Consider the following 15,872-nt stretch of genomic DNA (forward strand, 5'->3'; position numbering starts at 1 on the left):
TGCTTTTGTATCTTGGCTTTCTTATTTTCCAATCAAAACTGAATTTTATTTTTATTTTTTTAAATTCTAATTGTATTACATTTTTGTTTTAGACTCTTAATTGTTCTGTTTCTACAAACTGGCTTTTTTGCAATTAAAACCACATGTTGTATTTCTTTTTTGTTGTTGTTTTAATATATTTTATGGTTTAACTTTTTTTACATGTGGGAAGCACTTTGGGATCCTTGTGATGAAAAGTGCTATGGGAATATGAATTGTTGTTTTTCTTGCTGTTAGTGTTAAATGGGGTAAAAGTTATATATATATAATATTAATGTATCTGAAAATGACCAAATTCAATTAAAAAAAAAAGCAGACAGAAGGTGCAATATGTTTAACACCAACAGGTTATGTAGCTCTGCCAAGCGTCACATGTTGTGAATGGTCCCAAGACACAATTTACCAGAATTTCTCACCCTTATTAGAATCAGGCATCCTGATTTTCCCTAGTTCCTGAGGTTTTGAACATGAACAACTTTGCGGACTTTGTTGTTAAAGTTATAAATTCAATTCATTCAAGGCCACTTCAGAGAAGATTGTTCAGATCTTTTCTGATGAAATTGATGCACAGCATGGTGACCTACTACTGCACACAGAAGTGAGGTGGTTAAGTAGGGGAAACGTACTGCAACTATTCTGAGATCTTCTGCCACAAATGAAGATTTTCTTAGAATCTGGAAATGAACACTACCACCAACTTGATGACAAGCTGTGGCTGTTAGAGTCAGCTTGTCTGACTGACCTGATGGCAAAACTAAACAAACATGAACACAGAACTTCAGGAAACACAGAAAGACATTACTGAAATGATAAATTCAGATAAAACCTTCCAAGAGAAACTGAAACTGTGGAAAACACAACTTTGAAAAAAGGACCTGAAACATTTTCCAAATATCATCTTTTGAAAAATACACCAGATGGCAGAATTTGGAAGATGTTTCACTGATTTCAAACAGCTGGAGCTGGTTGCCACGTTCATATCCTTTCCATTCATGACAGTTGATGTCATTGAGATTGCAGAAGAAATTGAGTCCGTGTTTAATCTTGACAAGGCGGATCTTGAAAATGAAATAATAATCATTCAAAATGACATCCAAATACAATGCAGAGCTTCAGATGCTAATTTCTGGACAATGGTCGGTACATCGAAATACCTAGAGATAAAGAAGATTACACTGTGTAAAAGCATTTTTTGGTTCCACTTACCTCTGTGAGTCTACGTTTTCTAATATGTAAATTGTTAAATCAAAATACAGACCAACAATGACAGACACTCTCCAGACTTGATCTCACCAAGTACACCCCCAACTTCAACAAACTGGCTGATGACATGCAGTGCCAGCCCTCTTACTAATGGTAAGTTTCTTTTCTACAGTTACAGTAGGATTTTTTGGATTAGAGTCTATTGGTAGATCACAAGACACAGGTAAATCTAAACTAGCTCCTCATCAGGAAAAGGTTGGGGACCCCTGCACTACAGTCTTGAAAACACAGCAATAGTGTGAACAATGAACCTTTCACCTTGGTAATTTTCTGTACACTGGCATATTGAGTGATGTGCTTTTCAGTTGTTAATTCTTAATGTTATAGAATGAATGTGGTCTGCCCTTGCTCTGTACAGCTACGTGTTTACTGTAAACACAAATAGCAACATTGCATATTTATAGTTATTCCACTTTAAAAAACACAAAGAAACTAAATGGTTCTTCATCACACTGTTTTCCACATAGCTGGTGTCTGTCTTCAATCTGCAAAATTTCTTGAATCGGCTTTATCATGGCTTATACAGAAATGGTATCTATTAGTTACAGTGATTTTAAATGTACTCTGCAGTTTTAGAAACAGATGGAAGGGGGTAGTTTAAAGACCTTCCCATAGTAAAAGAATAGCAAAGTGTAATAAAGCATGGCAAAGGACAGGCAAGCCCAGAGAAATATGGTAAAGCATATTTAAAAACATGGCAACCCATGGTACTGTATGGTCAATGCATAGCAAAATCATTTGAAATGCATGGGAATAATTCTAAATTACTGTGCAAATTTACTTCAGTAAACTTATATAGGGGTACCTCTAATAGGGTTGCGTTAGCTATGAGACTCAGAGCCCAGAATGCTGCAGTTTAAGCACTCTCGCACATTTATTTACAGCAATTCATCATCATCGTCAACAACAACAACAACAACACACAGCTCTGTCACCAAACTAACACCTGTGATCACCCTTTTTATACATTCACGGCTCCAGCCACATTCCCATGTGTTTTTACAGGGAGGAATTTAACCCCCTCCCTGCCACCCAATATTCCCCACCCACCTGTGCACTAGCAGGGCTATCACCCTGCCACACTGCCACAGTCCGCTACAAATGATTAGTTTCAAGTAAAAATAAATACCTTTTTATTTCATGAGTACGATCTGCATTACATTCCTTTTGAATGCTGTTTTACGATGTCTGTGCAACATTTCAGGGAAAACTGCCTACCTTAATTAATATGCACATGTAACATAAGTGAAAAACACTCAGACTAACAATTGTTAAACTAAAAGTATGATAATAAGAGGGGTGTTATAGATTTGGTAGCTTGACTATGCCAGCTCAATGAAGAGCCCCCTGGTTCAACAGCACTAGTTGCCTACATAAGCACCACCTAAGCACAATTCCCCAAGCTAAAACAAACAGGCGCCTACTCAATTATGCTTTTAGCCTGAAGATATTTCTGCCAAAATGGAGTTGCTCTACCTGTTTACAGGTGGCGGGTTCTGGAACACACCTTACAATGTCTAGAAAGGTTAAAAAAATCTTTACTATAAAAATCTCATTAAAATCAAACACATTTTCTTCACCATATTTTTTTTTTTTTTTTTTTTTAATGAAAATAGATCTGGTTTGGTTTTGACAAAGTAATTTCTAAACTGCATGGAACCTGGAGTGCTTGAGCTAGAATTGTATATTGAAGGCTTGATCAGTACAATTGTTTAATAAATACAAAAGATGTTGAATGCATTTCATTTTAACACTGGCTTTTGTACAGTACAATTGCTTTTATCTAGACTACCCTGTGGTCATGGAAACAGTTATTTTGAACATATGCTCAGATAAAAAGGTATTGATAATGGTAGGAAATGTTTGGATTGGATAAAGGGGATTCTCTTTCAATTCGTAAATAGCCATCAACTAATGGGTATCGTCGTCAGCTGATAGGATTGATCTGAGATTAATAAAAAAGCTACCTATAGGCCTTCGTAGCTTTGACTTCAACTGCCCGCCCCTCCGGTGTTGAGCAACTATGCAGAGCGTAGGAAGCTCAGCCTCTTTTGCTTTCAGCTTCTGATCAGGATTGAGAATAAACTATTCGTTGTTCTTACAACACTCTTATTTAATAAATTCAGTGTTTGTACCCTCCGTTGCCTTAATTGTGCACAGGAAGCTGGCGGCTGTCCCTTCCTCAGGTTTCACTGAAAAAAAATAGTCACGTTCGCTGAGCGCGGGCCACATATCACCGGGCTCGGTTGATTTTTGTGCCCGCTTTTAGCTCTCGTATTCGACGTACCAGCTGGCACTGCCTGAACTGGAACACCTGTCAGCTATAGAGCTGTCATTGGCAGTTATTAACACTATTCAAAGTCCTAGAGCTCCCTCCACCAGGTCACAATACGTGTATAAGTGGCAGTTATTTGAGGACCGGTGTCTGGCCCAGGGCCAGGACCCAGTTACCTGCCCCATGGCAGTTATCTTACAGTTTCTCCAGAAACTATTCGATGACGGTATGTCCACATTGAAGGTGTACCTAGCAGCCATATCTGCTTATAACACATGCATAGATGGGTTATCACCTGGAAACCATTTCCTGGCGTTCCAACTTCTAAGGGTGTGAGGAGGCTGTCTTCCCTTGTGGCGCCTTGATGTGGTGTTTGAAGCCCTTACAAAAGTCCTATTTGAGCCACTCCACACTGTGGATCTGAAGCTCGTGTCTTTAAAGACTGCATTTTTGCTGGCTATTGCTTCAGCAAAACATGTGAGTGAGCTGCATGCACTTTCAGTGCACCCTTCTTGTACTCACTTCACTGGAGACGGGTCTAGAGTCTCCATGCGACCAAACTCGGCATTTTTGCCTAGAGTAATATCTCCATTCCACGTGAACCAATCTGTAGAGTTGATGGCATTCCAACCTCCTCCCTTTTCATCTCTGGAGGAGCAACGGTTGCACATGCTCTGCCCGGTGCAGGCATTGAGGTGCTATATTGACCATACAAGGGGTGTCAGACACACTGAACAGTTGTTTGTGTGTTATGGTTTTAGGACGCTGGGCCAGGCATTGTCTAAACAGCGTCTGTCCCATTGGGTAGTGGACGCCATTGCTCTGGCTTATGAATCTGCTGGCCTTTCCCCTCCTGGGCATTTGAAGGCGCATTCTACCAGGGGTATGGCGACGTCCTGGGCCCTCTTTTGTGGTGTCCCAGTGTCTGAAATATGTGCTGCGGCTAGCTGGGCTACGCCACACACTTTCATGACGTTCTACAGACTGAATGTACTGGAATCCTCTGCTCCACTTTTTGGAGCAGCGGTCTTGGATTCTATTACACCAGTGGAAGAGACCACTTAGTGTTAGTCTGGATTAGACTGCTTTACTCTCTGAGTATACGCTCCAGCATTACCCATGTGGTAAGAGTATCCTGGTATGATATCGTACTGTTAAAGACCCTCTGTTCATAGAACAGTATTAGGACATATGTCTTTTGAACCAGACACTGAGATACTGTTCCGTGTATTTTTTAGATGTAGACCGATCTTGTCCTACTGCGTCATGTTCTCCCTCGCGACTGCTTTGGTGCACAGTACCCATTAGTTGATGACTATTTTTGAATTGAAAGAGAACGTAAGGTTGCAGATGCAACCCTGGTTCTCTGAAAGAGAAAATAGCCATCAAACAGCAAGGTTGCTTCAGTAGCCCTTGCGGCCTGAAGCAAAAGAGGCTGAGGTTCCTACGCTCTGCATAGTTGCTCAGCACCCGAGGGGCGGGGTGCTGACATCAGAGCTACTGAGACCTAAAGGCAGCTTTTTTATTAAGCTCAGCATAATCCTATCAGCTGACGGTGATACCCATTAGTTGATGGCTATTTTCTCTTTCAGAGAACCAGGGTTGCATCCGCAACCTTACGTTCTACAATACTGTAGGCTGCTTGCGCTATTTGAAACAGCAATTATATTTTATGGTATTTTCAAATCCATGTGGTCAATTTAATAAACATAAAACTGGCTCAACTGAGGAATGACAGTTCAGATTCAGACCTATCTGGCTAAAGTCTGTGTCTGTGTCAAAGTTGAATTGAATACAAATCAATCAATAAATAAATGCAACATCTAAAAAAAAAGAAAAAAAAAGAAAAAAACAGCTTTTAAACTGTACATGAACAGGACAGAAAAGAAGATGTTTATGCTTTTTGAATCGTTTTGTCTTCTGTGATCTGTTCGCCCTTTATTATAAATTCAGTGGTTAGCATTGCAGTTTGCACATTCTAAGTGAAGCCTATACGGTACTTTGCTTTTGTTTGTAAAGTGCTATTCGGTCATAGCTGGACTTTGAATCACAAGTCCCTGTGAGTTGTGTTGTTCTAGTAGTTTATTCTAGGTTATGTCTAAATATGTGGTAGACTGTTTTCCTATAAAGAAATACATAGTAGATTCAAGCTTTGCACCTTTATGTGAAAAGGATTTTAATATGCAACCAAATACAATACATGAGCAGGTGTTTCAAATACTTAACACTTGCCTAGTTCTTTCCAGGCAAGCATCGAAAAACTATTTCACACTTTGATGAATAGACTATTCACACCTCTCTTTGTGAAAATTCTTTGATACAAACTAAATAGTTTTTGTATGAGTACATTACTGAGGGAAATAGGAAAATTCATGATGTATGCACACCTTTAGAATCTTTCAAATGAATAAACTAAAGATTCTGTCAGGACACATTTTGCCCTTGTCCTTAAACCCTTGCCAATTTGTATATAAAGCATCACAAAAACTCTTACATTATGAAAACTGCTCTCAAACACATTAAATTTGAACATAAATGATCATGAAAAAAATATGGTAACGAAAAATACTATTAACAAGAAGCCACTACCAACCAAAAAGGCCCAGTGGTCTAATGGATAAGGCATCAGCCTCCGAAGCTGGAGATTGTGGGTTCGAGTCCCACCTGGATCAATGTTTAATAGAACTTACTTATTTTGTAAAATAACAAACAAACACATCTTTCACAAACCAAGCATTCTTTTCAACAATGAGATACATGTGTAAACTGCACAAATACAACCATTTTAATTTTTGTCCTATAAGTGGTAACTGAATCATTGCATTTCCATATTTCGGACTGGATGGAAAAATCCAAAGCTTAATTAGGCCATTTTAATATTGTCATCATCAAGAAATTAGCTTAAGGGAAGTGTGGTTTTGTAAGAACATGTTTAACATTGGTAAAATACATAAAAATCTAAATATCACTATTTCAGAACAAAAGTAATATTGTACTGCTACTGTGTATGGGTAATTAAAGTGGTTGGTTATAGCTATCAAATCATTCCAGAAAACTGTTTAACATTTCTATTTTCTACATTTGTCTCAGATGTGTAGTTTTGGAAGAAACAATTGCTATTGCTAACATTTTTTTTCATTTTAAAACGATATTTTGTGAAGCCTTAGTTTGCCTAGAAAGCTAAACCGTAACAACAAAATACTTGCAGCATTACAATATACAGCAACTGTCATTTCAAAAAAATGCGTCTATATAGTGTTGGTTTATCTGGAATGCACATATTAATAATTTGTATATTAAATCATTATTCACTGAATGTAAAAAAAAAAAAAAGAAAAAGCGTTTTTTTTTTTTTTTCCACATTAACTAAGAACCTGTTTTTGTTATGCAAAAAAAGAAAAAGCACCAAAATATTAAATGTTTTATTTGATTTGGACGCTCAAAAACAACGGTTTATTCTGAAATGTATAAAGATATTTTCTTATGATAGCACTAATCACAGTGAGAAATGACCACTTGCTTCCACTAACAAGGTCACACAAATTAAGGGATCATTAACCTACACAGCAAGAAATAAAGTGCAACAAATACACACGAGAAAGGCAAAGCAGCCCTCTGAAAATAAATATACCAAAACATTAACAGTTGTGATACTGTACAAATTAAATTTTTACAAACACGTGCCTGTATGCTTCAACAAGTGGCGTTTTCCATTTGTAAAGATCAGCACCAGAATGAAGGACTACATCCCTCAGAATGCCACAGGAGTGAGCCAGGAAGAGTTTTCCTGGCTCAAAATAATCAATGCCAGCTGCCTGTAATTAGCAGGCAGGTATATAAAAGGATTTAAATGTTTGTTCAGGGCAGTCTGTGTGAAGGCAAGAGGCTGTCAGTAAAAGAATAAGGTACTGTGTAAACCTTTTGTTTGTGCAAAAAATGTAAACAATGTTTTGTGATCAGATAATGGCTTAGACATCCAGTATAATAAGGAATGGGAAAGAAGTTTAGTTAGTACTGCATGTGGGAGTTAGGTTTTTGTTTTGTTTACTTTGTTTAGTGTAAATAAAAGTGCATATAAGCTCTAAAGTGCAGTTCTGAGTCTGGGTCTGCTGTGTTTTAAGGGTGAAAACGGTAAGGAGATTATTTATTTATTTATTTATTTATTTATTTATTTATTTATATATATATATATATATATATATATATATATATATATACACACACACACACACACACACACACACACACACACACACACACACACACACACACACACACACACACACACAGTTGTAGTCAAAAGTTTACATGCCCCAATGGAAATGTATAATTGTAGAAATTTCTCAAACAATCCCAATTTTAGGAGTAATCTTCTATAGCAAAAGTTTTGCTTTTGTGGATTTGGAAAAAAGATACAAGAATAGATGTCTACAATTGTTTATTTCAGCAATTTTTTAGCAAAACTACAAAAATGCAAATTCAGAAGTTTTCATACTCTGACAAGGAAAATGAATTTAAAAGCTAATTGAGGCACTTTTAACAATAATGACCTCTTTTAAACAATTAAGATATTTGTCAGTGAGCTTTTGGCATGATTCTTTAGTGGTTTTTGACAATTTTTCAATGCAAAATTGTTCCAGTTCATTCAAATTCCAAGGGCTTCTCTTGTGCACAACCTTCTTCAACTCATACCAAAGATTCTCAATTGGATTTACATCAGGACTTTCACTAGACCATTCCAGAATCTTGATTTTATTTTTCAACCGTTCTGAAGTAGATTTTGATGTGTGCTTTGGATCGTTGTTGTGTTGGAGCATTCAGTTGTGCTTTAAACCAAGTTTTGTACTGGAGGGTTTCAGATGATTGGCCAATATCTTTTGGTATGCTATGTAATCCATTTTACCATGTATTAGAACTAAATTTCTGCTGTTAGAAGAAAAACAGCCCCATAGAAGGATATTAACACCTCCATGCTTGACAGTAGGTATGTTCTTTTCTTTATACGTCTTACCAGACTTTTTTCAAAGATAACGACTATCGGCGTGACCAAATAGCTCGATTTTTGTTTCATCACTCCACAAAACCTTTGACCAGAACTCGTATCCATCATTCAAATGCCATTTTGCAAACTGCAAGTAATTCTCCTTGTGATGTTTTATTAAGAGTGGATTTTACCTTGGCCTGCAACCATAGAGACCTTCATCATGCAATACTCGACCTATGGTTGAAATGGAAACCCCAGTCCCACTTGCAGCCAGTTCACTTTGAATATCTTTTGCACTCAATCTCGGATTGTTATTAATCTTCCTCATAATTCTACTTGTTCTTGGTGAAAGAACCTTCTTTCTTCCAGACCGAGGGAGCATTGTGGCAGTACTATGAGTCTTGTAGTCCTTGATAATTGAAACAATAGTTGAAATTGGGATACTCAAATGCTTGGAAATCTTCTTGTATACTTCTCCAGCTTTTTGACAAATAATTTTCTGCCTAAGATCTTCAGATAGCTCTTTACTTTTTCCCATATTGGTAATGACAGCAATTATCCTATGCCTAACCATTTTATACTCTCTAAGAACCTACAATCCATCATTTTCTAGACTTTTCTTGAATTAGGCTCTGTATTATCATATTGACATTTCTAGCACCTTGTAGACAATACTATCACAGCATGAAAGGGTATGAATACTTTTGAATTAGATTTTTTTTTATTTTTGTGTGTGTTTTCCAAAAATCATGAGGGATGACACAGGCCAGGTTTTTGGGATGGAACCACATCACAGTATCACATTTTGATTGGTCCATGTCTGTCACATGAATATGTCGTCACATGAGTGGAAAAGCTTGCAGGCATTTTTAACATTGCAATCAAAGAGAGAAAGAGCGTGAAATCTGTTTTCCACAACCTTTCAATTAAAATATAACATGGTATTTTGCTGTACTAAATATAGACTGCCCGTTTTCATTTATGTCCCAAATTCTGGGCCGCTATAATTTTCAGATAACGTCCCTGTGGCAATTTGGCCGATAATTGTGAACAGGTGTAGAGGTGATGCAGTGCAGAAAAAATTACAAACAATTGTAATCCGGTAGGAAACAAGGGTTTTAATTATAATCCGAGTCTGGTGACCAAGAAAAGAAAAACGCTCCGGCAATACACAACAATGTGTAATGTGCGGAGCCAAACAAACGGGTTTACAGTCCCAAACAATAAACGTTTGGGACTGTAAATATGCGTGCAGGGGCATACATGTGCGTGCAAAGGTTGCATGGTGGTGTTATTGTGCAGGGGTTGCATGGTGGTGTGTGTGTGTGTGCAGGGGTTGCATGGTGGGGTGTATGCAGGGGTTGCATGGTGGGGTGTGTGAGCGGTTGCGTGTGCAGGGGTTGCACGGTGGGGTGTGTGAGCGTGTGCAGGGGTTGCACGGTGGGGTGTGTGAGCGTGTGCAGGGGTTGCACGGTGGGGTGTGTGTGCAGGGGTTGCACGGTGGGGTGTGTGTGTGTGCAGGGGTTGCACGGTGGGGTGTGTGTGTGTGCAGGGGTTGCACGGTGGGTGTGTGTGTGTGCAGGGGTTGCATGGGGTGTGTGTGTGCAGGGGTTGGGTGTGTGCGTGCAGGGTTGCAGGTGTTGGTGTGTGTGTGTGTGTGCAGGGGTTGCACGGTGGGGTGTGTGCGTGTGCAGGGGTTGCACGGTGGGGTGTGTGAGCGTGTGCAGGGGTTGCACGGTGGGGTGTGTGCGTGCAGGGGTTGCACGGTGGGGTGTGTGCGTGTGCAGGGGTTGCACGGTGGGGTGTGTGTGTGTGCAGGGGTTGCATGGTGGGGGTGTGTGTGTGCAGGGGTTGCATGGTGTGTGTGTGTGCAGGGGTTGCATGGTGGGGTGTGTGTGTGTGCAGGGGTTGCATGGTGGTGTGTGTGTGTGTGCAGGGGTTGCATGGTGTGTGTGTGTGTGCAAGGGTTGCACGGTGGGTGTGTGTGTGTGCAGGGGTTGCATGGTGGGGGTGTGTGTGTGCAGGGGTTGCATGGTGGTGTGTGTGTGCAGGGGTTGCACGGTGGTGTGTGTGTGCAGGGGTGCACGGTGGTGTGTGTGTGTGCAGGGGTTGCACGGTGGTGTGTGTGTGTGTGCAGGGGTTGCAGGGGTTGGTGTGTGTGTGTGTGTGCAGGGGTTGCACGGTGGTGTGTGTGTGCAGGGGTTGCATGGTGTGTGTGTGTGTGTGCAGGGGTTGCACGGTGGTGTGTGTGTGTGTGTGCAAGGGTTGCACGGTGGTGTGTGTGTGCAGGGGTTGCACGGTGGTGTGTGTGTGCAGGGGTTGCACGGTGTGTGTGTGTGTGCAGGGGTTGCACGGTGGTGTGTGCGTGCAGGGGTTGCACGGTGGTGTGTGTGTGTGCAGGGGTTGCACGGTGGTGTGTGTGTGCAGGGGTTGCATGGTGGTGTGTGTGTGCAGGGGTTGCACGGTGGTGAGTGCGTGTAGGGATTGCACAGTGGTGTGTGCGTGCAAGGGTTGCATGGTGGTGTGTGTGTGTGCAGGGGTTGCATGGTGGTGTGTGCGTGCAGGGGTTGCATGGTGGTGTGTGCGTGCAAGGGTTGCATGGTGGTGTGTGCGTGCAGGGGTTGCATGGTGGTGTGTGTGTGCAGGGGTTGCATGGTGGTGTGTGTGTGCAGGGGTTGCATGGTGGTGTGTGCGTGCAAGGGTTGCATGGTGGTGATGTGTGTGTGTGCAGGGGTTGCATGGTGGTGTGTGTGTGCAAGGGTTGCACGGTGGTGTGTGTGTGTAGGGGTTGCATAGTGGTGTGTGTGTGCAAGGGTTGCATGGTGGTGTGTGAGCGTGTAGGGTTTGCACGGTGGTGTGTGCGTGTAGGGATTGCACAGTGGTGTGTGCATGCAAGGGTTGCATAGTGGTGTGTGTGTGCAGGGGTTGCATGTTGTGTGAGTGCGTGCAGGGTTACACGGTGGTGTGTGTGCATGCAAGGGTTGCATGGTGGTGAGTGCGTGTAGGGATTGCATAGTGGGGTGTGTGTGTAGGGATTGCATAGTGGTGTGTGCATGCAAGGGTTGCATGGTGGTGTGTGAGCGTGCAGGGGTTGCATGGTGGTGTGTGTGCGTGCAGGGGTTGCATGGTGGGTGTGTGCGTGCAGGGGTTGCATGGTGGTGTGTGAGCGTGCAGGGGTTGCACGGTGGGGTGTGTGTGTGCAGGGGTTGCACGGTGGTGTGTGCGTGCAGGGGTTGCACGGTGGTGTGTGTGCGTGCAGGGGTTGCACGGTGGTGTGTGTGCGTGCAGGGGTTGCACGGTGGTGTGTGCGTGCAGGGGTTGCACGGTGGTGTGTGCGTGCAGGGGTGGCAAGGTGGTGTGTGTGTGTGCAGTGTGTGTGTGCAGCGGTGGCGAGGTGGTGTTTGCGTGCAGGGGTGGCAAGGTGGTGTGAGTGAATAAACTGTGTCCAACATGAGGTTAATATATACCTATTGAATAATCTAGAATGCCTACATATAAATATACACGCACTGCAGCAGCTATTATTTGTTCCATGTACAGCACTGGAGATACAGGTACAACTAACGGCATGGAATATCTATTTAAAACACATGTTGGTGTTTGCCAGTTGTGTGTGTATCCCCCATTGGTGACAGGGATATAGGGTAGTGGAGGTGGTCTTATTTAATATTTATGCTCACCTTACACTGCACTGATGACAGAATACCTGAAGAAGAAAAATATACCCAGACAGGAGTCTCTTCATAAAACATCACAAATGATTTATATTTGTAGTTTTGTAACCTCATCAAGTTTTTTTTTTCAATTTTAAGATCAAATGGTTTCAATACTTCCCCAGAGCCAAATCTTTAATTTATATATGTGATTCTGAAAATATTTTAAAGCTGACTTGCTTTTCTGAAACGCTTATATTAAACACATACTTGTCAGCTAAAGCATCCATGCAAGTACATGTCACAGTATCACAGAATGTCCACAAAGTGGTTTAGACAGGAAGTAGAAATTAAATTAATCAAATCAGAGAAAGAATCTGTTAAATGTAATCCCAAGCCACCACAAGCAAGGAATATTGTTGTGATATTTAATTGTAACGTTGTCTGTTTTATTACAGTAATAGATATGAATAAATAATACTGAATAATTCAAAACAGTAAAGTACCTCTGCTTTGAGAGCAGAGTGAATTATGCTAGTGTGGTTAGAATCTCATTTGTTCTGAGTTGTAGATCTGGCATTGGCATTTGCTCTTACATGGCTAGGCTGGGTCAGTGACCCTTACTGCACACAGCAAGGCCAGATTTCACAGGCATGACCCCAGAGATATCCCAGGATGGCCCTCATCAGGGGTAAAGAGGACTGGAGGTATTTTTTTAATGTCCAGTCTTCCTGATAGGAAAATGGATTCCAATAATATAAGGCAACATTCATATTGGGAATTTCCCATTGGGAGGGCATTTAATTTATTTTAGTATTTCTACATTTAGTGGAAAAAACACTGGTAAAATATGATAAAGAATGTTTAAAAATAAAAATGAGCCTCATTATTTCCATCTGTATTTATAAGTATGATCATTTATTACATTTCCAGTTATCTGAATTGCTCTCACCTTTCTTTTTAGACAATTATTAAATTGAGTCAAAACTTGTAACTGAGGCAGATGTGTACTTTAACCTTGCAGCTCTGGTTCCGTTCATTAGACAATTACAGTTACCATAGTAGTACTGATAAGCACAGATTCTCTGGAATCCAGTCATAACTTGGGGCCTGTTAGCATTCCATTATTGTTCTGTGCAACTATCCTTTCAAGGAAGCCAGACAAAACTTTTTTTTTTAAAGTGATACAGTGTAGTAGTGTGTCTTTTGTTATAATAAACACATTACTTGCTTCCCTGTGCTGTCGTTTCTGTTGTTTTTGTCACTCTCACAAAGTTTATATGTCATGTTTTATTTATTTATTTTCATTGCTCTACTCCTTCTAACAAAGGACATCCCGCTGACAAGAGAAACACAGAGGTTGATGTTGAAAAGCCGGTCAGTAGTCCAGGTTTTATATACAATGGTAGTACTAGTGCGGGAGAACATGCCCACATGTACATGAAAATAAATACAAAACACTGTCACAAGGACTGTCTTTCTAACTACTTTTTGAAGGCATGTGGCCAGGGTTAATTAATAATCAATTAGTCTTCCAATACTTTGTACAGACAAAAAGTAAAGCAAACTCTGACCCTGGTTAGACATGCTGCTCAGCACACAGATAGGTCTTACTTTCACAGTCATACAGACTATTGTGTCCTGGCTCATATCAGCGAGGTGTGCCATGGGCTCTTTTTTTTAACGAGACGTTCTACCGGGATAGGCCCAGCAGCCCCTGGAAACCCTGTTCAGGAAATAAACAAAAACTATACAACACACTTTTTCTCAAGTGCAGGGTTTCAGCCCTACCACACCAGGCCATACTTGAGACAATAAAAGCACCAGACTGTATGAGCCATGAATTGCCCCAGTAAACACATGACCACCCATAGGAGTGCAATGACTGGAAATGACCACCTTGCCAGAAAGCAGGGTGAGGAAGCCGAACAAAATAATAAACCTTCCTTGGCTGGCTCTAATTCCTGACCACTCCTTACTTTCAGATTGAAACTTTTTTTATCTAGAGTTCACACTGGTTTAGAAAAGGTGGGGGGTGTTACGTAAAACTGTAACGCATACATTCTAACATTCTAAGAATTTAGCATGGTGTACACACAAAACATTGACAGGGACCAGTTAGACAACTATTTTAGCCTGATGTTGAAAAATGACACTCACTCTCTAGAGCTGCGAGGAGTTTCAATAAGGCTAACTCATGTCCCTGCTTATACTTGAAAATAAACGATAAACTGTTTAAAGAAAGACAGAAGATGTTGTAAATCTCATACGTTTTTGGTTTCCATCTTTAAGGCAGGGATCAAGGTCAGCATTTTGTGTTCTTACCTAAATTATTATTACAGAATCAATTAAGCCTAGTAGTTATTTGTGTCAACTTGGAATGGAACAGCCCTCAAGAATCGAAGTAACAACTCCTTCCTCATGGGTGAGGTGGGGTAGGGTGTCGGTAAAGTGACGCCACTGTCCTCTGTTCATTCTTATCATGAATCTAATTAAAATTAGTGCAGCGCATTTGCAGTGCTAGCTGGGGAGACATATTGTGAGGTACAATAGGGACATCACTAAATGTTTAATTGAATGCACTGTCCAAATAAATTGGGCATATATTTTAATGCAGTAGTGAAAGTGTGGGTTTTGTTTTAGTACGATATCATTTTTCTTTACATAAATAATGATTTGTTTGTTACTGCTTAGTTTCTATGTGTATGTTTTTTTGTATGCTATTCCACAAAATATATTTAAGAATTGTATTCCGTTGTTGATGTTTACATGTTTTGTAATTGTACACTTACATATTCAATTAAATACATCTTCATCTATTGTATATCAAATGCTAATTCCCCAGTGTGAAAAAAAAAAAAAAAAAAATAAATAAATAAATAAACTTAATAAAACAACATATATTGGGGAAATCTGCATTCAGTTTTAAATGCTCAACATATCAGATGAATGAGCATTACACAAATGTATTTAACTCTTTATCAAAACAGTACTAAGCAGCATTATTTTTATTCAATGTTTTTTCCAGGCATTACATTATTTTTCTATTGCGTCTGAAATTGGATTGCAATTAGTTGTTAATAGCAATGTTTGCAAAAAACAAAAAATAATCTGCAAGGCTTGTGTAGAAGCTAGAATTCTCCCTTTAACCCCATTTAAAAGCCAACACAAGAAAGCTAAAACTAATGTCCTGGGTTACATTTTCAATTAAGTCTTTGCCTGCAGCTCTAGTGTGTTTTATCTAAAGATGTAATGTACTGTACAGTAAAGTATAATATTATTTGTGAGAGGAATTCTCTCCATTCCCGTACACATGTTACACTATAGACCATATAGTATTATATTCCTAAAAGGCACAAGAATTATTGGCACATACCTTAAGAGTAAGTAGCGGGGTTCCGAAAAATATAGCATTACAGGTCCTCAGGTGTTGCTACAACTGTTTAAATAACCTACCTGTAATTTGTCTTTTCAATGTCAACATCCTGACAACTTTTCACAATTAAAAACTTTAAACTTTAAAGTCTGTTTCAAAGCTCTTTTCAAAATGCCTGCTTTAGAACATTTATAGTGTATTTATTGTTGCCCACATTGTGGTACGGAACACAAAAGCCAGAGCACATCTTATATTTCTGTTTTTTGTTTTTTTCCTGCACAT

The 15,872-nt window shown here is 40.1% G+C and overlaps 1 non-coding gene across 1 annotated transcript; it reads left to right on the top strand.

Moving 5' to 3' along the window:
• The first annotated feature begins 6,176 nt into the window (after positions 1–6,176).
• trnar-ccg lies at positions 6,177–6,249 on the top strand. Its single transcript has one exon. It is a non-coding gene; the product is annotated as a tRNA-Arg (tRNA).
• Positions 6,250–15,872: the final 9,623 nt, after the last annotated feature.

Source organism: Polyodon spathula, chromosome 4, assembly GCF_017654505.1.
Source record: "Polyodon spathula isolate WHYD16114869_AA chromosome 4, ASM1765450v1, whole genome shotgun sequence".
NCBI classification, from domain to species: Eukaryota; Metazoa; Chordata; class Actinopteri; order Acipenseriformes; family Polyodontidae; genus Polyodon; species Polyodon spathula.